This window comes from Vulpes vulpes, chromosome 6, assembly GCF_048418805.1.
Source record: "Vulpes vulpes isolate BD-2025 chromosome 6, VulVul3, whole genome shotgun sequence".
Taxonomy (NCBI): Eukaryota; Metazoa; Chordata; class Mammalia; order Carnivora; family Canidae; genus Vulpes; species Vulpes vulpes.
The window spans coordinates 42,805,475-42,833,201 of record NC_132785.1 but is presented as its reverse complement, the minus strand read 5'-3'; the positions used below and the strand labels follow the sequence as shown (position 1 = coordinate 42,833,201).

Below are 27,727 nucleotides of genomic sequence, written 5' to 3'. Positions count from 1 at the left end.
AAAAATGTAAACTCAGATTTCTATATATAGTTAAAATACATTTCAAAGAGAAAGGTAAAATTCAGACATTTTCATAAAAAAGAGGTTAATTTTCACCAGCAATCCTGCATTATAAGAAAGGATAGCAAAATTTTTCAAACTGAAGGGAAATGAAACCAAATAAAAATTCAAATCTAGAAGAAATGAAGAGCAGAGAATTGGAAGTATGATGGCAAAGATAAGATTAGACTTTTTACCTTTTAATTTCTTTGAAAAGCAACTGATTGTTTATAATAAAAATAAGTATGTTAGTGTTTATGATATGTATAATAAAATTGTATCACAAAAATACCACAAAGAACAGGGAAGGAATAAAGGAAATGTACTCCTATCAGTTTTCTATGTTATATGTGAAATAGCAACAAAACTACCAAGCATCATTTAAATTAGTTAAGTATAAAGTGAAGATTGTTGTAGTCAGTAAAAATAATTTAATAATAGCTAATACAAAGATATGCAACTACCTAGACAATAGATGAATTAAAAATGAATACTAAAAATTTAACAGAACAAAATAAGGATAGAAAAGAAATAAAAAATAACAAATAAAAAATCAGATTGGACAAGTAAAAGAAAATGTTAGCAATACATTTCATTTAACTCAAATATATATATAGAGAGAGATAGATGTGTAGATATACGTACAAAGATAGAATGACCAAATATACAATGTATATGTAAATTTATTAAATACAAATGAACTAATAATCCAATTAAAAGGCAGAGATTTTCATACTGAATAAAAATGTAAGACCCAACTAAGTGTTGTCTATCAGAAATACATTTTTTAATATAGAGACATAGATAGGTTGAAAGTAAACATATGGACAGAAAAAGACTATGCCCATGTCAATGGTGAGCATTAGAAAGCTTGCATGGTTATAAAAGAAGAAGCTATATACTGAAGAAAGGGTGCACTGCCAGATAAAATGGGGGACACTTCATAATTGTGAAATAGTTCATTAAAAAACAATAATATTCTAAAATATATACCCACCTACTAATACAGCTTTAAAGTACATGAAGAAATGTAAAGGAAGAAATAGATAAATTGATGAATATAGTTAAAGATTATAATGTTTCTTTGTCCATAATTGAAAGAAACAAAAACAATTTTTGGCTTACTGACTACTTACTTTGGCTTACATACTGATTATATATATATATATATATATATATATATATATAAAATCAATCACCTTAGCCTATTGACATTCACAAACTACATCAAATGAATGCGAAATGAATGCAAAATCCACAATGTTTTCTTGTACAATTAAAATATTCACCATAGGGAAAAGACATTCTTTAAAAATGGGAAAACTGGACCTTCACATGCAAAAGAATGAAATTCAATGCTTAAGTTACATCATACACAAAAATCAATTCAAAATGTATTAAAGACATAAGACTCGATACCATAAAACCTCTAGAAAAACACATATAAAAAGTTCCTTGGCATTTGTCTTAGCAATGACTTTTTTGTACAGGACACCAAAAGCACAAGCAATGAAAGCAGAAATAAATGCAAAAAGAAGTGGAACCGTGCTAAACTAAAAAGCTTCTGTACAACAAAGGAAACCATCAACAAAACTAAAAAGCAACCTACTGAATGGGAGAAAATACATGCAAAACTATATATCTCATAAAAAGTTGAATCCAAGACATATAAGAAAATCTTACAACTCAATAGCAAAAAATTAAAAATATAAAATAAATAAAAAATAAACTAAATAAACACAAGTTTTAAAATGGGCAAAAAGCTTGATATTTTTCCAAAGAAGAAATATAAAAATGGACAATGGACATATGAAAAAGTGCTCAGCCTTACCAGCCACCAGAAAAATGTAAATCAAAACCACAGTGAGATATCACCTCACACCTCTTAAAATGCCTATTATTTAAAAAGAAAAGGAAGGAAAAGAGGAAAGAGGAAAGGAAAGGAAAGGAAAGGAAAGGAAAGGAAAGGAAAGGAAAGGAAAGGAAAGGAAAGGAAAGGATGAACTACTGGCAAGGATGTGGAGAAATGGGAACTTAGGCCCTGTTGCTGGTAATATATATCATTATAGCCATGATAAAAAAACAGAATGGACTTTCCTCAAAAAGTCTAAACCAGAACTACAACGTAGTCTAATAGTCCTGTTTCTGAGTATATAACCAAAGGAATTGAAATCAGGATCTTGAAGAGATATCTGAACACCCATCTTCAATGAAGCATTATTCACATTAGCCAATATGAAAACAATATAGATGTCTGTCGATGAATAAATGGTTAAAGAAATATGGTATATACACACAATGGAATAATATTCTATTTTTTAAAATGAGTAAATCCTGACATTTGTGACAATATGAATGAGCCTGGAGAACACTATGAAGTGAAACAAGTCAGACACAGAAAGACAAATATTGCATGATCTCACCTATGGACACACACACACACACACACAAACTGAACTCATGGCAACTGAGAGTAGAATGGTGATTACCAGAGGCTGGGGCATGGGAAGAAAAAGGAAAATTGGAAAAAAAAATGGTGATTGCCAAAGGATGAGTGGAGGGAGTGATGGAAAATTATTGTTTAATGGTTACAAAGTTCCAGTTTTGTGAGGTGAAGAGTCTGGAGATGGATGATGGTGATAGTTGCACAACAGTATGAATATACTAAATACCACTGAACTACGTACTTAAAAATGGTTGAGATAGTAAGTTTCATGTTATGTGCATTTTACCACAATTTTAAAAAAATTAACCATGACAGGCCCTATACTGGCCCAAACACTAAGTTTCAATAAATCTCAAGTTTTGCATCTAGTATGTTCTTTAACCAGTGTAGAATTTAATTTGAAATCAATGCCATAAAAGATAACCTAAAACTACTCCCCCAAAATACTAATTAATTAGACAAAACCACTTTTTAATAAGTATCCCATAGTTCATAAAAGACATAAAAGAGGATTTTAAAAATAATACAAAATGATGAAAATATCATCATTTGTGGAGTTAAATTTGGGTTGAGAGAATAGTTTGACCACTTTAAATGGCTTAATTGGAAAAACATACATAGGATTAAAAATCAACTAAACAATAAAAGATTTATAAGAAAATTAAATTAAAAAGTGGAAAAAATAAAGTAATAGAGATAATGGAAGAAATAAGTGATATTAAAAACAAATCCTAGAAAATACAAAATGAGAAGGTATTCTTTTGAAAAGATTCATAAATTTGTTAAAACTAAACACGACTAAGAAAAATGTTCAAATAAGGATAAAAAAACTAAGATTGAAAACTCAGTAGCTACACTGATAAACTACACCCAAAGCGCATCTGAAGGGTAGTTTACACATGTATCAGAGATTTAGAAGCCACAGAATTTATCTCTTACAGCTAAGGCATTGCAGAATACCACTAAATGTGATATTTACATAAGGAAGAACAATCATGCTCTCCTTTCCTATGTCCTAGTAATAATTGCTTTGGTTGTACTAATGAAAGATTTGATTCTGTATCTTAATTTTAAATTATTAGGAATTACTGCCAATTTTGATTCTTATTCATATATCTAATTTAGAATGTTGCTATTATTTCATAGTAGAAAGTACTGTGATTAGTACAAAGTAAGCAGTCCTTATTCCATTAGGACTAATTTTCCTTAACTCTATTATATCAGGAAAGAGTGACTGATTTCATACACATCTTTGAATATAGATTGCCATGGTTGTAATGGTTAGTGGAAAAGTACACATTTTACAGATATTTTTAAGGAAGATTAAACAAGATTTCATGGCTTAGATACAAGACTATAATGCTCAGAACTGAAAAGTTAATGAAGTCTGACGCTGCATTTTTTTTTTTTGCTTTCTTCCACCGTTACTAGAAGCCAGTTATAAAAGCATGTTAAAATTCACCTTATACAAGATAAAGTCTGTCATACATCTATTATCAGTCTTTCTTATCAATTTTTACTGCCATATTTTCTGAAATTTAGACTTTCAAATTTAAAACCAAGGTAATAAAATAAAATGGATTTTTAAGAATATCAACAAATATATATACTTTTTAGAATAGCAAAATCAAATCTATTGTGAATTACTGTAAATATAATACAATACAAATGTGGTGTATACAAGATCCAAAACACAAGAACTAATCAATAAAAGGGACAAGAATTTTAGCATACAAAAATAACTGGCAGTTTTTAGAATTTTGTAATACTATTTTGTAATGAAACATGGATATTTATTCACATCTTATATTACTTGCTAGAGCTGCCATAGCAAAGTACCGCACCCTGGTTGGTATAAGCAACAATCACTGTTTCCCACAGTTCTGGAGGCCAGAAGTCCAAGATGAGGATGTTGGCAGGTTTGGTTTTGAGGCCTCTCTCCTTGGCTTGGAGGCCACCTTCTTGCAATGTCCTCACATAGTCTTTCCTCTGGTTATAAGCATCCTTGGAATATCTTTTTCTTTTTTCTTATTTATTTTTTTAATAATAAATTTATTTTTTATTGGTGTTCAATTTACCAACATACAGAATAACACCCAGTGCTCATCCCGTCAAGTGCCCACCTCAGTGCCCGCCACCCAGTCACCCCCACCCCCCACCCTCCTCCCCTTCCATCACACCTAGTTCACTTACCAGAGTTAGGAGTCTTTATGTTCTGTCTCCCTTTCTGATATTTCCCACACATTTCTTCTCCCTTCCCTTATATTCCCTTTCACTATTATTTATATTCCCCAAATGAATGAGAACATGCAATGTTTGTCCTTCTCTGATTGACTTACTTCACTCAGCATAATACCTTCCAGTTCTATCCACGTTGAACCAAATGGTGGGTATTTGTCGTTTCTAATGGCTGAGTAATATTCCATTGTATACATAAACCACATCTTCTTTATCCATTCATCTTTCGATGGACACCGAGGCTCCTTCCACAGTTTGGCTATTGTGGACATTGCTGATAGAAACATCGGGGTGCAGGTGTCCCGGCGTTTCATTGCATCTGAATCTTTGGGGTAAATCCCCAACAGTGCAATTGGTGGGTCGTAGGGCAGATCTATTTTTAACTCTTTAAAGAACCACCACACAGTTTTCCAGAGTGGCTGCACCAGTTCACATTCTCATTAACAATGCAAGAGGGTTCCCTTTTCTCTGCATCCTGTCCAACATTTGTGGTTTCCTACCTTGTTAATGTCCCCATTCTCACTGGTGTGAGGTGGTATCTCATTGTGGTTTTGATTTGTATTTCCCTGATGGCAAGTGATGCAGAGCATTTTCTCATGTGCTTGTTGGCCATGTCTATGTCTTCCTCTGTGAGATTTCTGTTCGTGTCTTTTGCACGTTTCATGATTGGATTGTTTGTTTCTTTGGTGTTGAGTTTAATAAGTTCTTTATAGATCTTGGAAACTAGCCCTTTATCTGATACGTCATTTGCAAATATCTTCTCTGATTCTGTCGGTTGTCTTTTAGTTTTGTTGACTGTATCCTTTGCTGTGCAAAAGCTTCTTATCTTGAGGAAGTCCCAATAGTTCATTTTTACTTTTGTTTTTCTTGCCTTCGTGGATGTATCTTGCAAGAAGTTACTGTGGCCGAGTTCAAAAAGGCTGTTGCCTGTGTTCTCCTCTAGCATTTTGATGGAATCTTGTCTCACATTTAGATCTTTCATCCATTCTGAGTTTATCTTTGTGTATAGTGAAAGAGAGTGGTCTAGTTTCATTCTTCTGCTTGTGGATGTCCAATTTTCCCAACACCATTTATTGAAGAGACTGTCTTTCTTCCAGTGGATAGTCTTTCCTCCTTTATCGAATATTAGTTGACCATAAAGTTCAGGGTCTACTTCTAGGTTCTCTATTCTGTTCCATTGATCTATGTGTCTGTTTTTGTGCCAGTACCACACTGTCTTGATGACCACAGCTTTGTAGTACAGCCTGAAATCTGGCATTGTGATGCCCCCAGTTATGGCTTTCTTTTTTAAAATTCCCCTGGCTATTCGGGGTCTTTTCTGATTCCACACAAATCTTAAAATAATTTGTTCTAACTCTCTGAAGAAAGTCCATGGTATTTTGATAGGGATTGCATTAAATGTGTAAATTGCCCTTGGTAACATTGACATTTTCACAATATTAATTCTTCCAATCCATGAGCATGGAATATTTTTCCATCTCTTTGAGGCTTCCTCAATTTCTTTCAGAAGTGTTCCATAGTTTTTAGGGTATAGATCCATTACCTCTTTGGTTAGGTTTATTCCTAGGTATCTTATGCTTTTGGGTGCAATTGTAAATGGGATAGACTGCTTAATTTCTCTTTCTTCAGTTTCATGGTTAGTGTATATAAATGCCATTGAGGGAACCCTGGGTGGCACAGCGGTTTAGCGCCTGCCTTTGGCCCAGGGCGCGATCCTGGAGACCCCGGATCGAATCCCACGTCGGGCTCCCGGTGCATGGAGCCTGCTTCTCCCTCTGCCTATGTCTCTGCCTCTCTCTCTCTGTGTGTGACTATCATAAATAAATAAAAATTTAAAAAAAATAGAAATGCCATTGATTTCTGGGCATTGATTTTGTATCCTGCCACGCTACCAAATTGCTGTATGAGTTCTAGCAATCTTGGGGTGGAGACTTTTGGGTTTTCTACTTAGAGTATCATGTCATCGGCGAAGAGGGAGAATTTGACTTCTTCTTTGCCAATTTGAATGCCTTTAATGTCTTTTTGTTGTCTGATTGCTGAGGCTAGGACTTGCAGTACTATGTTGAATAGCAGTGGTGAGAGTGGACATCCCTGTCTTGTTCCCGATCTTAGGGGAAAGGCTCCCAGTGCTTTCCCATTGAGAATGATATTTGCTGTGGGCTTTTCGTAGATGGCTTTTTAAGATGTTGAGGAATGTTCCCTCTATCCCTACACTCTGAAGAGTTTTGATCAAGAATGGATGCTGTATTTTGTCAAATGCTTTCTCTGCATCTAATGAGAGGATCATATGGTTCTTGGTTTTTCTCTTGCTGATATGACGAATCACATTGATGGTTTTACGAGTGTTGAACCAGCCTTGTGTCCCGGGGATAAATCCTACTTGGTCATGGTGAATAATTTTCTTAATGTGCTGTTGGATCCTATTGGCTAGTATCTTGTTGAGAATTTTTGCATCCATGTTCATCAGGGATATTGGTCTGTAATTCTCCTTTTTGGTGGGGTCTTTGTCTGGTTTTGGAATTAAGGTGATGCTGGCCTCATAGAACGAATTTGGAAGTACTCCATCTCTTTCTATCTTTCCAAACAGCTTTAGTAGAATAGGTATGGTTTCTTCTTTAAACGTTTGATAGAATTCCTCTGGGAAGCCATCTGGCCCTGGACTTTTGTGTCTTGGGAGGTTTTTGATGACTGCTTCAATTTCTTCCCTGGTTATTGGCCTGTTCAGGTTTTCTATTTCTTCCTGTTCCAGTTTTGGTAGTTTGTGGCTTTCCAGGAATGCGTCCATTTCTTCTAGATTGCCTAATTTATTGGCGTATAGCTGTTCATAATATGTTTTTAAAATCGTTTATATTTCCTTGGTGTTGGTAGTGATCTCTCCTTTCTCACTCATGATTTTATTAATTTGAGTCTTCTCTCTCTTCTTTTTAATAAGGCTGGCTAATGGTTTATCTATCTTATTAATTCTTTCAAAGAACCAACTCCTGGTTTTGTTGATCTGTTCCAACAAATACTTTAATTCATTCTCTCAATGTGCAGTGTGAATCTAGTATTTAATACATCTATTCACATTTCTAGGCAATGTAAAAGTTAACATCTTATAGAGTAGAGAAGAATCAAGTGTGCCTTAGTAAGTACTGAATTCCTATTTTAACCATTAGTAAATCTAGAAAATAAACTATTTTTTCAACAAATTTGAAAAGTGTATCTATCAATAGTATAGATACAAGAGTTATATTTCACACATATTTTTAAAAGTGTAAAGAAGCAGTTGAAATATTCTAGGTCTTTATTAGAATAAATTTTTAGATTAGATTATTGGAATAAATTCAATTCCTAGTATAAATTGATGTGAGAGTACTTGCTCTTTTTGCTTTTTTAGTCTGAAATTTTAAGTGACTTTGTTTATCAAAAGCTAGGTGTATTTCTCTGATTAAACCTTTCATAGTATATTTAACAGCTCATAGAATAATTTAATTCATCATACTATAACATTCCTACATATACACTTGCTATAGAACACTGGTACCTACTCTTAGCTCAAATCATGAAGGAGTTAGAAAGCAAAAGAATGACTGCATAAATAAACCTTCTAACAGCAGAGATTTCAGAAATAAAATAACGATAGTGAAATTGGAAGACTTAAGGAAAGCTATTTATGTTACTCTGAGGAATACAAATCAATAAAAGTTCATGGCTGAAGTGTTCTCATTGATTGGAACATACTGGTAGCAGAGTAATTTCAAAACCCAATGTAGGGTTTGCCAACCACACCACATTTTCTGATTGTATCCAATAAAATGTTATGACCTCGAAACAGCTATCTCTAGTATTAGTTTCTTGAATGACTTTATTTTTTATTCTAACATGACTAAGCTGAAATAAAGACATCTGAAATATGGCTACAAAGAATTATAAAATCTTTTTTAAGTTAAATATTTCAAAGTTGACTTCATGAACGTTGTTGGAAAGCATTCATCATTTAGAGGTGTTGTAAAAAATAATGCAGACAACTGCTTGATTATATTTCTAGAAATTCCTTAGATGTCCTATGAATGTGGTTTTTCAGGACATGACTAACTAATCCTTTGTTAATTTTTTAGCTATATCTAACCCAATGGGAACTGCTATAAATCTCCCTACACTGCAGGGCCAGTGTAGGTCTAACGGGTCTTCCTGTAAGGGCAGGAAATCATTTTTCTAAGAAGTGCCTCAATTCCTTTGCTGCTTCAGAAAATGATCCTTTTGTAAGTGCTGTTGATAGATCTGCCAAATAAACTATGGTACTTCATAATGAAAGAAGGAAGAAAACCCTTCTAAGGGAACAGTCTCATCTACAACAAGCTTTATATTGCCAGAGAAAAAGAAACCCCAAGGGATAGCTTGAGGAATTAGGAACTGGGTATCAAAATTTGGATAAACTTGGATAAACTTGTCTTGGATAAACTTCTAATGTTTCTCTAATTAACATTATTTTAATAACTTTATAAATATATTCCACTAACTTGCCACTGAGTACTTTGCTCAGTCTACAGATAACACTTATTTTGCATTCACCTTTTTGACTATACACAGGGGAAAATGTGTTGAGAAGCAACCTATAAATAATACTAATTAACCAGCACACCAGAATATAAGATACATGAGGCCAGAGGCTTCAGTTGTTTTGTTCAGTGCTTTTCTTCTGATGCCTAGAATAGTGCCAGTCCCGAGTGGCATTCAGTGTTTGTTAATGAATGAGTATATATGAAATGAAGCTCTTCCAAGTTTTATATCATGTCATAGAGGTACTTTAAATCCTGTGGGGCACTGACTGTGTCCCATGTCTTAAACGTTGAAACACATCATTCTTTCTGCAGAAGCAATACTTTCTCCCACATCACTCATCAGGTCTCAGCTCATATATGATTGCCCTGATTGCTGAAGCCTGGATTATATGTATTACATGTATTTATAACAGCTGCCACATTCATTATCATACCATTTTTTTGTTTATAAGCTTAATTATGTATATCCTCTACAAGACTGGAATTCAAAAGTGTAGGTAGATATCTGGCTAGTATTTCCTGCTCAAAAAATTTCTCTTCAATGTACAAAATAGAATCATTAATCATTACATGAAATTGTAAACCATTAATAAGAATAGCTAAAGAAATACCACAAGATAAAAAAAAAACAGGCAGCACAACTTTCTTCTAGTATAAGTCTATGATGGAACCCCATCTAAAATACAACAGTCAGATTTTTCTATGTATCTAGAGATACAGCTGACAAATAGACCTTGAAAAGTCAAAAAGATAAAACGTTGGTATTCTTGCGAGGTTAGTCATAAAACAACAATAACAACAACAAAATCAAAACCAAAAACCTTAGAACAAAAGGGAAGAGGATCAAATTCTATAAAATAAAGATGAAAACATTTGGAACTTTCGACAAAAATATGAAGTACTATAATCTAGGGACACTCTTAAAGTTTTAAATCCAATATGAGAGGGGAATATCAGGCTTCTTTTCAACTAGTATAGGAAAGCTGTCATTCATTACATTTACATGTTACACAGGGCAACATTAAATTCCCTACAGTAGGCTTATCAACCCTGCCACTATTGACATTTTGGGCTAAAATCTTTTTTTTTGTTATTACAATCAAAAATGGCTCCAGACACTGAAGACTGTTGCCTGAGGGGTAAAATTTTCCCTGGTTGTTCTGTGGCTTTATGGTACATTCACTGAAGAGCATAAAAGTTAGAGAGGCAGTGATGGTTTTGTAGTTTAAGGTATTAATGATATCCATACCATATGGTTAAATATTTAAATATGATATCCCAGCAAAATATTAGTGTTGTAACTTTCAAACAAATATTGATCTGAAAAACCTCTGTGGTAAGATACAAGTTCCAGCAATAACAATGTATGATTAAGTAGTATACTGGAAGAGAGAATAAAGAAATCTAAATGTCTGACTCCCCTTTGCCCCTAATCTTTTGGACCTTGAACTGAACAATCCTTTCTAAATAGTATCCTTTACAAAGACGAGATGAGCACTGGGGGTTATACTATATGTTGGAAAATTGAATGTAAATAAAAATTTAAAAATTGTCCCTTACTTTCCTTATCTTTACACTGAAGGTATGAATGATTTGATTTCTTAGTTCCTTTTAGCTATAACATACCATGAACATATGATTCCATCCTGTGTGTATTTCAGAAACAAATAAAAACAACCACTCTCTTCTTGATATATGCATCATAATATACCACAGCTGATATCAAACATAAAATATTCTTATGGAGCGTGTAATTTTTGGAGTTTGCTTTCCATCAAAAGCTATTAGTTTCAATAGCCCATTGAAGATGCCTGAGTTTCTACTATTAGAATATGATATTTTGTTTCTTTGACTTAAGGCAGTAATTTTCAAACTGTGTTACTGATACCCAGGGGTATATGTTAGAGGGCAGCTAGGCAGGTAAGCAGGCAATACTTTAGATCCCCATCCAATGATTCAAACAGAATATAGAAGCTTTCATCATTTTATTTATTAAGGCTCAAAAAAATTATTTGAACATAGAATTTGGCATAGATATGAAAACACTGGAAGATATATCAAATGCCAAATCCTATTATATGCCATTTATCCTTTATGTATATATGTAATAATAGCATTTGTATGTATTATATGTTATTATATTATATATATGTGTGCATGCGTATATATATACATATACATATATATACACATATACATACATATATGTGTGTTTGCAAGCTTCTCTAGGGCTATTAAACCATGTGCTGCTCATTGACAATGGATTGTAAAGTCATTCATTCTCCTGTTTAAAACAGTGTCATCAGGGTAGATGGTACCTCCATGGAGCAGTGTTTGGGGTAAACAAGCTTGGAAAGTCAGACACAAAAACATTGAGTGTAGGAATATATGTCATGTCATCCTACTGTAGAAGTAGGTGGCGCTGTGCTGAAAGTTGCATGGTTGTGACATGTATGTGGAATGTATGTGGAAACTGGACAGGAGAAAATATGTGCATTATCATACCAAGGCATGCAGCACATGCGTGGAAGGGAGATACCAGAGTTGCCCAGTGATAGGATAAGCTAAGAGGAGTTGACTCTTTTATTTTAATAAACCAAAGCTCATTTTTACATAGCATCTCTAAAAACAGCATCACATTTAAGCACTACTGGATTTAAGATACTAAATAAAATATCTATAGTGACTATGATTAAGCTTTGAAAATAGTCAAACTGTATAAAATATTCCTAGATATTTTAGGAATATCTAGATTGATTTTCTTAAAGCTACTAATTACACAAGGCTAATGTTACCATGTCTTGTAAGTTATTTGCATAACACTCTACTTTCAAGTACATGAACTCAATTACAAGAATTCTTAATGGATCAATCTTCAGCAATCTCTGTAGAAGAGGCCTACTGGAAATCTTTGTTGGTTTAAGAGATTAGTTAAATATTGTATTTTCCTACTTAGGCATTAACAGATATACTTCATGTATGAGACAAGTGGGACTACTCCCATATACCCTCTTCTCTAACCTCTTCCTTGTCCCGTTTTTCTCTTCCTCCTTCATTTCCACTTCATCTTATCCCACTCTTGTTAGGCACAACCTTCTCCAGGAAGTCTTCCTGATAGGCAAGTCACCTCTGGCCTATCCCTAAATTTACTTGTCTCTCACTGCATTTACTTCAACCCACCCCCCTTTTCATAGGTTCCTGAAGACAGAGATAACCCCACCCATAGTTTTCATTCCTAGTTTCCTCCATTGTTTGTGACATGCAAGAACATCCAATAAAAGTTCTTTCAAGTAAAATATTAAATAACTTCTCACCAGGTTCATCCGGCAAACAAACTGAGAGGCCACACTAAAGAATTATGCTTCCACCTGAATGAGATAAAACTAATTACTTTCTCAAGGTGATAGCAAATGCAAGATAAAATTGACATTCAAATAAAAACTGGAATTCAAATACTTGGTATCAAAATTGTTTTAATAAATAATCATGATTCCTATAGGAAAAAGTTTAGAACTGAAAAGAAGCAGTCTACTCTCTCAATGGGAACTGATTTCTTCACTAGCCACATACAATGTATGAAGTAATGTTATACAACAGCAACTGTTACTACTACTATACTACAGTACTACTACTATATTAAGATACTACTACTATGCTACACACTACTGCTATCATTATTACTACTATAGAAAACTACTTGAAAAGTATTTTGTTCAACTAGAATGTGATCCTCAAAGCCAAGAAAGAATATAGCAGCAAAGATCACATTTTCTACTACTATGCCTATTCCACAAAGAGTAACTATTTTATTTAAAAAAAGTTCAGACTTACAGTCATTAAAAGACTTTTAATTGAAAATAAAATGAGTTAAACTTTTTTTGCCAACACATGTTTTTCTTAACGTGAAAAAAAATAATCTCAGAGATAACTGAACCAGGAAATCTAATTTCCAATTATACTACCAACAAGATTAAGAGAAAGTTTTTTACACTAAAAATCTATTTCTAAATATTCCTTTATCTTCTTTCCATTATATTTACTAAAATATTTATTTACCCACGGGTTATTTTTTGCATTATTTTTTGACATTACTTTTTCTTTACTTTGAAATTTGGAACCAAGGCAAAATTACTTCAAATCTTATGGAAAATAATCACTTTTTCCTCTGAAAAATTAATAATTCTCAACAGCTGAAAGGAGATCTTATCTAACTGTATGCAGTTTCTTTTTGAATAGAGATTTCTTTCCAATTGTGCTATGACATATTTTCAATAAAGGCAATAATCTGTTCTAATCTGAGCATGTATGTGTACATATAAATAAATATATATAAGTATATATAATAAATGTACATAGAGAAACCTGTTTAACTAGCACCAGAAATGAAGTCTGTTTTTAGAGTTGCTACTAACAGTAATTGCATTCCTTTTTTTATTTTTAAAGATTTTTTGAGAAAGCACACCTATGAAGTGGGTATTATCTCCATTTTACCATTGAAAAATAGAAGCTTACAGAATTTAAGTAACTCCTTTTAAATCATGCATCTAGGAAGTGAAAAAATTTGAATTTTAACCAAGTTTTATCTCTTAAGGGAGAACAATATACCCATCAAGGGTTGTTATAAAGTTAGGTTGGAAAAATACAGGAAAAGCACTCAGACATGTTAATAATATTATTTTTTTATTTATACTCCTGTAGTCATTGAGGGAGTGATTCCTCTGTTTATAAAGTCTTGCAAGTAGGACAGGATTGCAAAAGAGTGAGAAACTTTCCTTTGGTTAAGGCAAAATTGTATTTTCTCATTAAGATTAAATGACTAAATTCAAACTCTTACCAATTTTCACAGTTTAAAAATATCTAAGACTTCTTGTGTTGAGATGTGATATTTGAACCCAATAAATAAATGAACTTCACTGTACTTAAAGAAACAAACATAAAAAATATCTCAGCTGCCACCATTAAAGATATCAATCATTATACCATTAAAATAGTAACTATGAATTTATTGCTAACATTTTTTTGTGTAGATGATCACTGTATATTAATTGTCAGAGCCACTCTGAAATAGTTAATCCTGTGTTCTTCATATCTTCTCCCCAGAGATGATTACAACCTTTTCTCAGTATTAGAGGCAGGGGCTTCAAGAAAAGTATCATTGATTCTTTCCTCACTGAAGTTAATTCGAAAATTCACACAGCAATCAAAGGTTAATACAAAGCAGAGGTAACTGTTACATTTTCAGGACTTTTACAAGCCAGTTGAGGTAAGGTTGGTAGCCTGCAATCAGTGTAGTGAGAGTATTCCTTTTCTCCTTATTTTACTTCAGGTCTCTCAAAAGTTACCAAATCTTAAGTCTAAAAAAATTCCCCTCTGCTATCTGTCTTCTTGGTGTTACTCCTCAGGCCACTGCAATTTAGTGTTTGTATCCACAATTCAAATGAGACAGCTCTCTTAAAGAGTGTTGAAGACATTGTACACATCACACTAAATGGCACTGCCCAGGCCAGTGGGCCAAAGTCCTCCCCCAGCTGCTAGGTTGTTGGCAAAGAGTTCACACAGATGCCCTTCACTGGGTGAATGTCTTTAGCTGAAGGAAACCTCTTCCCTGGAGGTTTATGCTTATAGTGACTGGCTACTTCATGGTTTGCTCTCATAGCCAATGACTGATTGATGTAGGGCTAAAACAGCCCAGACCTTTTTCCTTGGGACTCTGGAGTGATTCATAGAGTTCCTTCTGGAAGTACGCTGAAGGTAGACTCCATTTGAGTTTGTTCCCTTCTCCTCTTCCCCTAGCATCATTTCCTGATAATATCAGAAGTAACTCTCTCACTTCAATATGCTGGGCCAGCCACTTAAGATCCAAATAACCACTACACTTATTTTTCTAAAAATGTGCTATGAACATCTTATCCCTGATTTAGAACCTTGCAGAACTCCACAATTTGCTTTTTTTTTAAAAAAAAAATTTTATTTGTTTATTCATGAGAGACACAGAAAAAGAGAGAGAGAGAGGCAGAGACACAGGCAGAGGGAGAAGCAGGCTCCATGCTGGGAGCCTGATGTGGGACTCGATCTCAGGACTCCAGGATCATGCCCTGGGCTGAAGGCAGGTGCTAAACCACTGAGCCACCCAGGGATCCCACATTTTGCTTCTCTAAGTAATTTCCCCTTTTGCTTTAAAACAATATCCAGAGATCATTACAAGTTGAAGAAAAGTATGGTTTTGTCCCATTTTCTGCCAACTTTCATCAGAAAATCTATGTTTCTCCAATACCAGCCTGTTTGCCAGTCCAAAAACGCATGACACATCTGCATATTTCAATGGATGTTTTCATATTCTTCCCTCTTCCTATAATGTCCCTACCCCTTCACACACTGGCCTATGGGACTCCTTACACCACTAACTTGCAGTGACTCAACTTTTATGTATTAATTCAGCCAATGCATTCTCTCTCCCTCATAAGTCAATCATAAATTTTTATGTATTATTACAGTGGATATTTTGGCATATTTGTGGTTTTGTGTATATATTTGTCCTTTCTAATATGTTGACTATAAATACCCAGAAGGATGAACATAAAACCCCACTTTTTGTGTTTCTTCTGGTGTATATCACAGGGCTTTACACAAAATAATTGTTCTATAAATGCTGGAATACTAAAATTATGAACTAGTCAATCAAGAATCATGACTATAGTGGATTTATGTTTCCTATTCAAATAAAACCTTTAAAAAAATGGAAAGATAAAAGGGACAAAGTAAAATAGTCATTGAAATGCTGCCAAACAAAATGACATGGCTAGTAATACAAAAGCATTAATTGACACAAGATAATGCAATTCACATTACAGTAATCTACTTTCATGTGAAAGTAATTGGAGGAGTCCATTTATCCAGACAATAAAACAAATCAAAATACATCCTGAACATAAGTAGAATTTTATTTTTTTTAATTAATTTTTATTGGTGTTCAATTTACCAACATACAGAAAAACACCCAGTGCTCATCCCGTCAAGTGACCACCTCAGTGCCCGTCACCCATTCCCCTCCAACACCCGCCCTCCTACCCCCTTCCACCACCCTTAGTTCGTTTCCCGGAGTTAGGAGTCTTTATGTTCTGTCTCCCTTCCTGATATTTCCCAACATTTCTTCTCCCTTCCTTTATATTCCCTTTCACTATTATTTATATTCCTCAAATGAATGAGAACATACACTGCTTGTCCTTTTCCGATTGACTTATTTCACTCAGCATAATACCCTCCAGTTCCATCCACGTTGAAGCAAATGGTGGGTATTTGTCGTTTCTAATTGCTGAGTAATATTCCATTGTATACATAAACCACATCTTCTTTATCCATTCATCTTTCGATGGACACCGAGGCTCCTTCCACAGTTTGGCTATTGTGGCCATTGCTGATAGAAACATCGGGGTGCAGGTGTCCCGACGGTTCATTGCATCTGAATCTTTGGGGTAAATCCCCAACAGTGCAATTGCTGGGTCGTAGGGCAGGTCTATTTTTAACTCTTTGAGAAACCTCCACACAGTTTTCCAGAGTGGCTGCACCAGTTCACATTCCCACCAACAGTGTAAGAGGGTTCCCTTTTCTCCGCATCCTCTCCAACATTTGTTGTTTCCTGCCTTGTTAATTTTCCCCATTCTCACTGGTGTGAGGTGGTATCTCATTGTGGTTTTGATTTGTATTTCCCTGATGGCAAGTTATGCAGAGCATTTTCTCATGTGCATGTTGGCCATGTCCATGTCTTCCTCTGTGAGATTTCTCTTCATGTCTTTTGCCCATTTCATGATTGGATTGTTTGTTTCTTTGGTGTTGAGTTTAATAAGTTCTTTATAGATTTTGGAAACTAGCCCTTTATCTGATATGTTGTTTGCAAATATCTTCTCCCATTCTGTAGGTTGTCTTTTAGTTTTGTTGACTGTATCCTTTGCTGTGCAAAAGCTTCTTATCTTGAGGAAGTCCCAATAGTTCATTTTTGCTTTTGTTTCTTTTGCCTTTGTGGATGTATCTTGCAAGAAGTTACTGTGGCCGAGTTCAAAAAGGGTGTTGCCTGTGTTCTCCTCTAGGATTTTGATGGACTCTTGTCTCACATTTAGATCTCTCATCCATTTTGAGTTTATCTTTGTGTATGGTGAAAGAGAGTGGTCCAGTTTCATTCTTCTGCATGTGGATGTCCAATTTTCCCAACACCATTTATTGAAGAGACTGTCTTTCTTCCAATGGATAGTCTTTCCTCCTTTATCGAATATTAGATGACCATACATTTCAGGGTCCACTTCTGGGTTCTCTATTCTGTTCCATTGATCTATGTGTCTGTTTTTGTGCCAGTACCACACTGTCTTGATGACCACAGCTTTGTAGTACAACCTGAAATCTGGCATTGTGATGCCCCCAGCTATGGTTTTCTTTTTTAAAATTCCCCTGGCTATTCGGGGTCTTTTCTGATTCCACACAAATCTTAAAATAATTTGTTCTAACTCTCTGAAGAAAGTCCATGGTATTTTGATAGGGATTGCATTAAACGTGTAAATTGCCCTGGGTAACATTGACATTTTCACAATATTAATTCTGCCAATCCATGAGCATGGAATATTTTTCCATCTCTTTGTGTCTTCCTCAATTTCTTTCAGAAGTGTTCTGTAGTTTTTAGGGTATAGATCCTTCACCTCTTTGGTTAGGTTTATTCCTAGGTATCTTATGCTTTTGGGTGCAATTGTAAATGGGATTGACTCCTTAATTTCTCTTTCTTCAGTCTCATTGTTAGTGTATAGAAATGCCATTGATTTCTGGGCATTGATTTTGTATCCTGCCAGGCTACCAAATTGCTGTATGAGTTCTAGCAATCTTGGGGTGGAGGCTTTTGGGTTTTCTATGTAGAGTATCATGTCATCGGCGAAGAGGGAGAGTTTGACTTCTTCTTTGCCAATTTGAATGCCTTTAATGTCTTTTTGTTGTCTGATTGCTGAGGCGAGGACTTCCAGAACTATGTTGAACAGCAGTGGTGAGAGTGGACATCCCTGTCTTGTTCCCGATCTTAGGGGAAAGGCTCCCAGTGCTTCCCCATTGAGAATGATATTTGCTGTGGGCTTTTCGTAAATGGCTTTTAAGATGTCGAGGAAAGTTCCCTCTATCCCAACACTCTGAAGTGTTTTGATCAGGAATGGATGCTGTATTTTGTCAAATGCTTTCTCTGCATCCAATGAGAGGATCATATGGTTCTTGGTTTTTCTCTTGCTGATATGATGAATCACATTGATGGTTTTACGAGTGTTGAACCAGCCTTGTGTCCCGGCGATAAATCCTACTTGGTCATGGTGAATAATTTTCTTAATGTGTTGTTGGATCCTATTGGCTAGTATCTTGTTGAGAATTTTTGCATCCATGTTCATCAGGGATATTGGTCTGTAATTCTCCTTTTTGGTGGGGTCTTTGTCTGGTTTCGGAATTAAGGTGATGCTGGCCTCATAGAACGAATTTGGAAGTACTCCATCTCTTTCTATCTTTCCAAACAGCTTTAGTAGAATAGGTATGATTTCTTCTTTAAACGTTTGATAGAATTCCCCTGGGAAGCCATCTGGCCCTGGACTCCTGTGTCTCGGGAGGTTTTTGATGACTGCTTCAATTTCCTCCCTGATTATTGGCCTGTTCAGGTTTTCTATTTCTTCCTGTTCCAGTTTTGGTAGTTTGTGGCTTTCCAGGAATGCGTCCATTTCTTCTAGATTTCCTAATTTATTGGCATACAGCTGTTCATAATATGTTTTTAGAATCGGTTGTATTTCCTTGGTGTTGGTAGTGATCTCTCCTTTCTCATTCATGATTTTATTAATTTGAGTCTTCTCTCTCTTCTTTTTAATAAGGTTGGCTAATGGTTTATCTATCTTATTAATTCTTTCAAAGAACCAACTCCTGGTTCTGTTGATCTGTTCCACAGTTCTTTTGGTCTCGATATCATTTAGTTCTGCTCGAATTTTAATTAACTGTCTTCTTCTGCTGGGGGTGGGGTCCATTTGTTGCTTTTTCTCTAGTTCCTTTATGTGTAAGGTGAGCTTTTGAATTTGAGTTCTTTCCAGTTTTTGAATGGATGCTTGTATTGCGATGTATTTCCCCCTCAGGACTGCTTTTGCTGCGTCCCAAAGATTTTGAACGGTTGTATCTTCATTCTCATTAGTTTCCATGAATCTTCTCAATTCTTCCTTAATTTCCTGGTTGACCTTTTCATCTTTTAGCAGGATGGTCCTTAACCTCCATGTGTTTGTGGTCCTTCAAAACTTCTTGTTGTGATTAAGTTCTAATTTCAAGGCATTATGGTCTGAGAATATACAGGGGACTATCCCGATCTTTTGGTATCGGTTCAGACCCGATTTGTGACCCAGTATGTGGTCTATTCTGGAGAAAGTTCCATGTGCACTTGAGAAGAATGTGTATTCAGTTGAGTTTGGATGTAAAGTTCTGTAGATATCTGTGAAATCCATCTGGTCCAGTGTATCATTTAAAGCTCTCGTTTCTTTGGAGATGTTGTGCTTAGAAGACCTATCCAGGGTAGAAAGAGCTAGATTGAAGTCACCAAGTATAAGTGTATTATTATCAAAGTATTTCTTCAGTTTGGTTATTAATTGGTTTAAATATTTGGCAGCTCCCACATTCGGGGCATATATATTGAGGATTGTTAAGTCCTCTTGTTGGATAGATCCTTTGAGTATGAGATAATGTCCCTCTTCATCTCTCACTATAGTCTTCGGGGTAAATTTTAATTTATCGGATGTAAGGATGGCAACCCCTGCTTTCTTTTGAGGACCATTTGAATGGTAAATGGTTCTCCAACCTTTTACTTTCAGGTTGTAGGTGTCCTTCTGTCTAAAATGAGTCTCTTGTAGACAGCAAATAGATGGGTCCTGCTTTTTTATCCAGTCTGAAACCCTGCGCCTTTTGATGGGGTCATTAAGCCCGTTCACGTTCAGAGTTACTATTGATAGATATGAGTTTAGTGTCATCATATCTATTCAGTCCTTGTTTTTGTGGATTGTTCCACTGAACTTCTTCTTAAAGGGGAGTTTTAAGAGTCCCCCTTAAAATTTCTTGCAGAGCTGGTTTGGAGGTTACATATTCTTTCAGTTCCTGCCTGTCTTGGAAGCTCTTTATCTCTCCTTCCATTTTGAATGAGAGCCTTGCTGGATAGAGTATTCTTGGTTGCATGTTCTTCTCATTTAGGACCCTGAATATATCCTGCCAGCCCTTTCTGGCCTGCCAGGTCTCTGTGGAGAGGTCTGCTGTTACCCTAATATTCCTCCCCATAAAAGTCAGGGACTTTTTTTCTCTTGCTGCTTTAAGGATCTTCTCCTTATCTTTGGAATTTGCAAGCTTCACTATTAAATGTCGAGGTGTTGATCGGGTTTTGTTGATTTTAGGGGGGGAATCTCTCTATTTCCTGGATCTGAATGCCTGTTTCCCTTCCCAGATTCGGAAAGTTTTCAGCTAGGATTTGTTCAAATACATATTCTGGCCCTCTGTCCCTTTCGGCGCCCTCGGGAACCCCAATTAAACGTAGGTTTTTCTTCCTCAGGCTGTCATTTATTTCCCTTAATCTATCCTCATGGTCTTTTAATTGCCTGTCTCTTTTTTCCTCAGTTTCCCTCTTTGCCATAAACTTGTCTTCTATGTCACTCACTCGTTCTTCCACCTCGTCAAGCCTCGTCGTTAGGACTTCTAGCTTGGATTGTATCTCATTTAATTGATTTTTAATTTCTGCCTGATTGGATCTAAATTCTGCAGTCATGAAGTCTCTTGAGTCCTTTATGGTTTCTTCTAGAGCCACCAGTAGCTGTATAATAGTGCTTCTGAATTGGCTTTCTGACATTGAATTGTAATCCAGATTTTGTAACTCTGTGGGAGAGAGGGCTGTTTCTTTTCTTTGAGGTGAGGTTTTCCTTCTAGTCATTTTGCTCAGTGCAGAGTGGCCAAAAACAAGTTGTATTGGGAAAAGGAGAAAAAGAGAGAGAAGGAAAGAAAAGAGAAAAAGAAAAAAGAGAAAGAAGAAAAAAAGGGGGAAAAAGAGAAGAAAAAGAAAGAAAAAGAAAGAAAGGAGAAAAAAGAAAAAAAAAGGGGGGGTGGGGTGGGGGAAGCAATCAGAAATCAAGAAGAAAGAAAGAAAAAAAAGCACAAAACAAAACAAAAAAAAAAAAAAAAAAACAAAAAAAACAAAAAACAAAAACCAAAAACAAAAACCACGGGGGAGTATCTTCCGATTCTGTGTACTTTAAGTCCCTTGACTTCCCCTGGAACTGGTCCGTGTCGCTGGTCTTCTGGGGGAGGGGCCTGCTGTGCTGATTTTCAGGTGTTAGCACTTGGGGGAGCTGCTCTGCCCCTGCCTGGTGCAGGGCTCAGTGGGGGTTGTTCACCCCGTGAGGCCCCGGGAGGAAGCCGCAGTGGCGGGGGCAGCTCTGGGACCCTGGAGTCAGCTCCCGCAGTAGCTCCGGGGCTCTCCGTCTGCAGGGCCTGGAGGCTCCCAGGCGGGGCCGCTGATCTGCTCAGTTCCAGGCAGGAGCGTCCTTGCTGTCCTGGGCCCTCCCGGCCTCTGCCTGTCCCGGGGGAGGCCGGATCCTGGGCTGTGTCCCGGCGCCCTGTGCTCCGGGGCCTGCGCTGTTGGATTCGCTCCCGCCCCGCAGCCCCCTCCGCGGAGCCGCCGCCCGAGCCCCTCCGAGCTGCTCCGGGCCCCACCGAGCGCTGCAGCCCTTAGGGAGCTCGGCGCACTCTCCGGGGCGCAGTTCCTCTGTTACTGTCCCCGGGAGCCCGAGGGCATCCCCGCCTTTCTGGGGATCCTGCTCCAATTCCCCGGGAGGCCTTTCCCCCGGGAAGGTCGGTGCAGCTCCTGCTCCTCCGGGATGGGGCTCTCCTGTCCTGGGGACACTCGCCCCAGCCTCAGCCCGGCTCCTCGCGGGGCCCCTCCCCCTCAGAGGCCTTTTGTTTCTTTATTTCTTTTTCCCCGTCTTCCTACCTTGATAGAAGCGCGAACTCTTCTCACTGCAGCGTTCCAGCTGGTCTCTCTTTAAATCTCAGGCCGAATTCGTAGATTTTCAGGATGATTTGAATGTTTTCTAGGTAATTTGTTGAGGACAGGTGACTTGGAGACCCTGCTCTTCTGCCATCTTGCCCCTCCCCCATAAGTAGAATTTTAAAGTTCATCAATATATCATCAATTTTCATATTAACCTCAGCTCAGATACTTTGAAAATTTTGAGCAATATGAATAAAATTAAAATATAGGTTGTCACTGAGAATATAAAATAAATATTCTTATGAGTCATAATTGACGCATGAATTTTCTATTTTATTTTATTTCATATTTTTAGAAAGGGAGAGAGAAGAGGGGAGGGGCAGAGGGAGAGAGAGAGAATCTCAAGCAGACTCCCTGCTGAGCACAGAGCCCTACTATCTCACAACGCTTGATCTCACAACGTTGAGGTCATGACCTGAGCTGAAACCAAGAGTTGGATGCTTAACTGACTAACCCACTCAGGTACCCAACCTCATGAGTTTTCTTAAACAAACAAACAACCAGCATTCACTACTGGTAGTGAAGTGTTGTAAATCATGGAATTTTTAAACATTCAATGAAAAACAAAATATTTTGAAATAATAGCATTTTGAAATAAAGTATTTCTATCCTTTCACCCTTTACTTACTCATTTCTTTTATACCATCAACCAAGGAAATGTTAAATGAATTCCTTATTTCTAATTATGTTCTATATATGTACCATAAGCCCAAATATTTCCAAACTAGAAAAGAAACCCTTTTTGAATATTAGAATGTGAGCTGATTCTTGAAGGCTTAAAGATGCATGCTATGTACAAAAATCAAAATGTCGAAATTCTTGCACAAGGACTAAGGGCATGTTCATACAGATTGAAAGGATGGAATGAAAGTTCAAACTATTGCTTCAAAATGGTTCATCTTCCCTGGCACAAACTGAAACTTATATTGTGCTGTAAAGAGTATAAATCCCTAAGTCCAGTGGACACTAATCCCCAGAAGGAAGTGAGTGCATTTTGACAAGTTGAATAGAACCTCAGGTTGCCCATGTGTTCAGAAAGTCATTGAAATCAGTTGTCCATGGTACTTAAGCTTGTTCTACTTGAGACACCCCCAAGTGTCTTAGTGTCTTCCTTCCTTCCTTCCTTCCTCCCTCCCTGCCTCCCTTCTTCCCTTCCTCCCTTCCTCCCTCCCATCCACCCATCCATCCTCCATTTGGTTTTCTAAGCTACTCTAAATAACTAGTATAAATTCAATGCTTTTTAAGTTATTTCTGCAAAGAGTAAATACCATTAGTATTATGCATTGGCTACCTGGTTAAAGCTGACTACTTCTACAGTGATAGAATTTCTATCCATAATCTTTAAGTGGGGCAAAATAATTTAGATGATATACACAGCATTTAGCACAGTATATTACTTTGAAAAACAGATGAATTTTTTATGTAAAATGCTACCGAAGTACTCTTTTAAATGTAACCGTTCAATTTTCTACCTCAAGCCCAAAAGCTCTCTTTGCTGGCATAAGGTATTTTTCTTTATCTAGCATGCCTGATGTTGCAGGCTCCCTTCTCACTCCATATTCTGCAAGACATGCTCAGATTCTCTTCCCATTCAATTTATGACATGATTCATTGAATGCTACAGCCTACTTGAGGATTTTTTAATATTTTCCAGCCCTGCAGTAGAAATCCATTTTTCCGATAAGAAATGTAGTGATGACCCTGTCAGCTAAGTATCCTAATTCATCTGTCTATGTGAAAAAGCTCTTCCTTCCAGGCTCCTTCAGAATTCATATATGGATTGTTCTGTATGTATTAGCATCTGTGGAGAGACTAGCTTTCATACTTCTTTAAAAAATAAAAAAATACATATATTTTACAATTCCAGAAGTAGTAGATAATAATCAATTCAAAATATTATGATCACATTTTTTCAGGTTCTCAGGGATTTATCTATAGTTATGACATGAAAGAATTTATAAAAGAGAATGTACTACCAGAGCATTAAAAATGAGGCACATTTCTCTGAACTCACATCATGCTGTTATCAGTTGAAATTTTTTCAACCAATATAATATTTACTCTTAATTCACAAATATAGGCCAACTGTTTGATACTTAATTTTGTATTAATTAACAATTAAATTTATATTTGAATATTGGTCAGTATTTAAATGCATCTAAATATACTTGTAAAAGGCACAGAAATAAGAATTTATGATTTATTGTGTGACTAGCAATAGAAATTATAAAAATTAAGTAAAATCTGTTCACCTGCACATATGGGATGTTGTGAGTAGAAAATGTAATTTACACATGGGGCTGGATCCCAAGACCCTGGGATCATGACCTGAGCCAAAGGCAGACAGTTAGCTAACTGAGCCACCCAGGTGCCCAAAAATGTGCTTTAGATATGAAATCACATGGCCAAATGTGATTAACTTTCAGGGGAGGAGAATAAACAAGATTAGTTCTCCACATTTTGCTTCACATTTTGTGTCTATTACCTATTGGTCTGTTTTATTCTCAGACAGTTTTTTGAAAGGGTGTTCTGACCCTCTGCAAGCTTCATTATATCCTGAAGCCCTTAATACAGTTTTCTCAGGATTTATAACCACCAGTGGACATTGACAGCTGCACCTCCCCTAACCTAGTTTAGCTAGCCTGCTCCATCATCCACACAGACTTTTGCTCATTCAATTGTTATTGAGTATCTTCCATGTGGGATGCATTGAGTTAGATGTCAAATAATACAAATGGCTGCTAAATAGAAAAATGAGTAAGATAAACTTTCTGATCTCAAGACTCCTAAAATGTAGTAAGTGAGATGGTAACATGAAACTATAGGGATAATAAAAAAATATAGTACCTAATTGATAAAGGCGAGAATACATTTTAAAAACTTGAGAAACACTTCAGCAAAGAGTTGCCACTGAGCTGAGAGTCCTATCAGGTGAATATGACTTCCACAGGCAGAGATGGGGGAAAGGAATTCTAATTCAATAAAATGGTTTGAATTATTGCAGACAGACATGCACGTGCACGGCAGATCCCAGGAATCATTAATAATTTGCTATTGCTAGCACATAAGGAAGAAAGTATCTAGAAGGAAAGAAATTTAAAAAACAAGTTCCAGACCATGATAGAGAGCCTTGGTTACCATCACATCTAAATTAGACTTTTATCCATTATCACTGAGTTGTGTATAACTTGTTTCAGTAAATTCTGAGACCTTCCTGATGATACTAAATTCATGCCATCTCAAAAGAAATCATAGGTACCCCTTTTCTGATGACTTATGATTCTCATTTCTCTTTCCTAATATATTGTAATAGGCAGTGTTAATAAACTCGCAGAATTTTTACATCTCTAGAGAACAGATATAGGCGATTTTTGTACAGATTTCCAAACTATAGGTTGAAATAACTGTATCCTCCATACATTTCTGAAGCCCTAATTTCAGCCTAGACCAGTACAATAGACTAAAGAGTATACCTTACTCTCTAAACAGAAAAAAAAAATAGATTGTCTTCCCAAAGCAGTATATGAAGAATAAAAGATTGAATCAGCTTATTTTCTCTTTAGTCAGGAAACTCTTTCCAAAATAAAAAAAATCACTTGATAATATTTAAGAAATTTCCTCAACTTTCAATTATCTGTAAACAAAAAGGAAGCAATGTCTCCACATTTTTGCCTTCCCTCCCAGAAGCAGCCAGAAAGTAATAATGTTCAGTGCTGATATGGATACAAAAAAATGTTTTTTGTGGACTTCCAGTGGGGGTGAAAATTGCAAGAATCCTTTGGAAAATAATGGATTAAAATATCAAAAGTCCAAGCAATATAAATGTAAATATAAAAATCTGAGCAATCTCTACAAAATTCCAGTATATGTACACAAAGATGTGTACTGTTTTTCATTGCACATTTTTTGTAGGGGCAAAAATAATGAAGTTAAATTAATGTGCATTTAGAGGGAAATGATTGAATAATTTGGCAAAAGCATATTAATGAATGCTATACAATTATTAAAAAATATAAGTGGGATGTTTTTGCACATCAGCACCTGGAAAGACCACTACATGATGATGAGTGAGAAAAATTAGAGTTTCATATGGGTAGTATATAGAATAACCACATTTTCATAAATATTATCACTGATAAAAACTTGATGAGTGTGTGTGTATATATATATATATGTGTGTATATATATAGTGAGAGAAAGATACACACACACACACACACACACACACACTGGAACTTGGAAAACATGTTGGAGTATTATATTTCTTGCTATTAGCATGACTGCTTTTGAGATACATTTTTAAAAATTAAGGGAATAAAACACATACCAGCACATACCAGCACTCTATCTCTAGCTTGAAATCTATTCAATGATAGGAGGCCTACAGAAAGAGCAGGTAACCCACATTACTAACAGAAAATGTTTACCTTTCTCCTCAAGCTTCTTAACCCACAGGGATGACAATATCTCCTCATTGACAGAAAAAATTGCAGGCCTGAGTAGGAAATCCTTCATCTTCCTACCTACCAATGTAACAATTGACCATATTCATTTCCAGTCTTCTCTCCCATTCCAGAGAAATAACTGTCTTCTCCCCACCCAAAACTAAAGTCTACTTCTGTGTACCCTGGATTCTTCTCCCATCTCATTTCTCCTTGATTTTAACATTTACATCTCTACCCAATCTATCCCTTCTATCTATAAATACACATAAATCTCCCTTTTCTTAAAAATAAAATAAATAAAAACCCCACAGTCTCCTTTGATCTAATTTACCCCTTTTGGCAGGCGATTAAAATTTACTTGGAAGAGCATCAAGAAGACAGTGACTGCCAGCTGAACCTGGGCAATTAGAGAATCTCTACTCCCATCTTATTCTTGCAGGGTAGGTTTTGCTTGCCTTCTTTACTCACAGAAGCTGCTCCAAAGGCACAGCCTTGATATACAAATGTGCTGGTGAGACCATCTGAATTGGGTACATGACTGAACCCAATTAAGGCCTCTATATAACATTTAAGATTCAGGGACATGGATGTGGAAATCTCCCTGTGGGTGCTCAAGATGAGCTTCATAAGTAAGTTCAGTGCTTATTAAACTGCTACCTACCAATCTGGAGTAGTCTGCTTCTTTCTTCAGTGTCCATCATCTGTATACAGAGGCCAATTTCAGATGATACCTGGGAAGCTCCCCAAGGAGGTTGCAAACCAGAAGTATGTCATCATTCATACAAGAGCCTAAATCAAGTCCTGAGGTCCCTCATTGATCTAAGAGTTAGTTCCTTTCTGTTATTGGACCCTGGGGCAATCACTGAGTTCTTGTGGAGTGTCCAGGGCAGCTAGGATGGCAGGGAGCCTTAATGAAAGCTTGAGGAGTGGCTATCTACCACATTTT

At 36.2% G+C, this 27,727-nt stretch overlaps 1 protein-coding gene across 5 annotated transcripts in view; it reads right to left on the bottom strand.

The window, feature by feature from the left end:
* Positions 1 to 27,727, bottom strand: part of GPC5 (glypican 5) — a 1,340,252-nt gene that overhangs the window by 923,963 nt on the left and 388,562 nt on the right. The window lies entirely within an intron of this gene.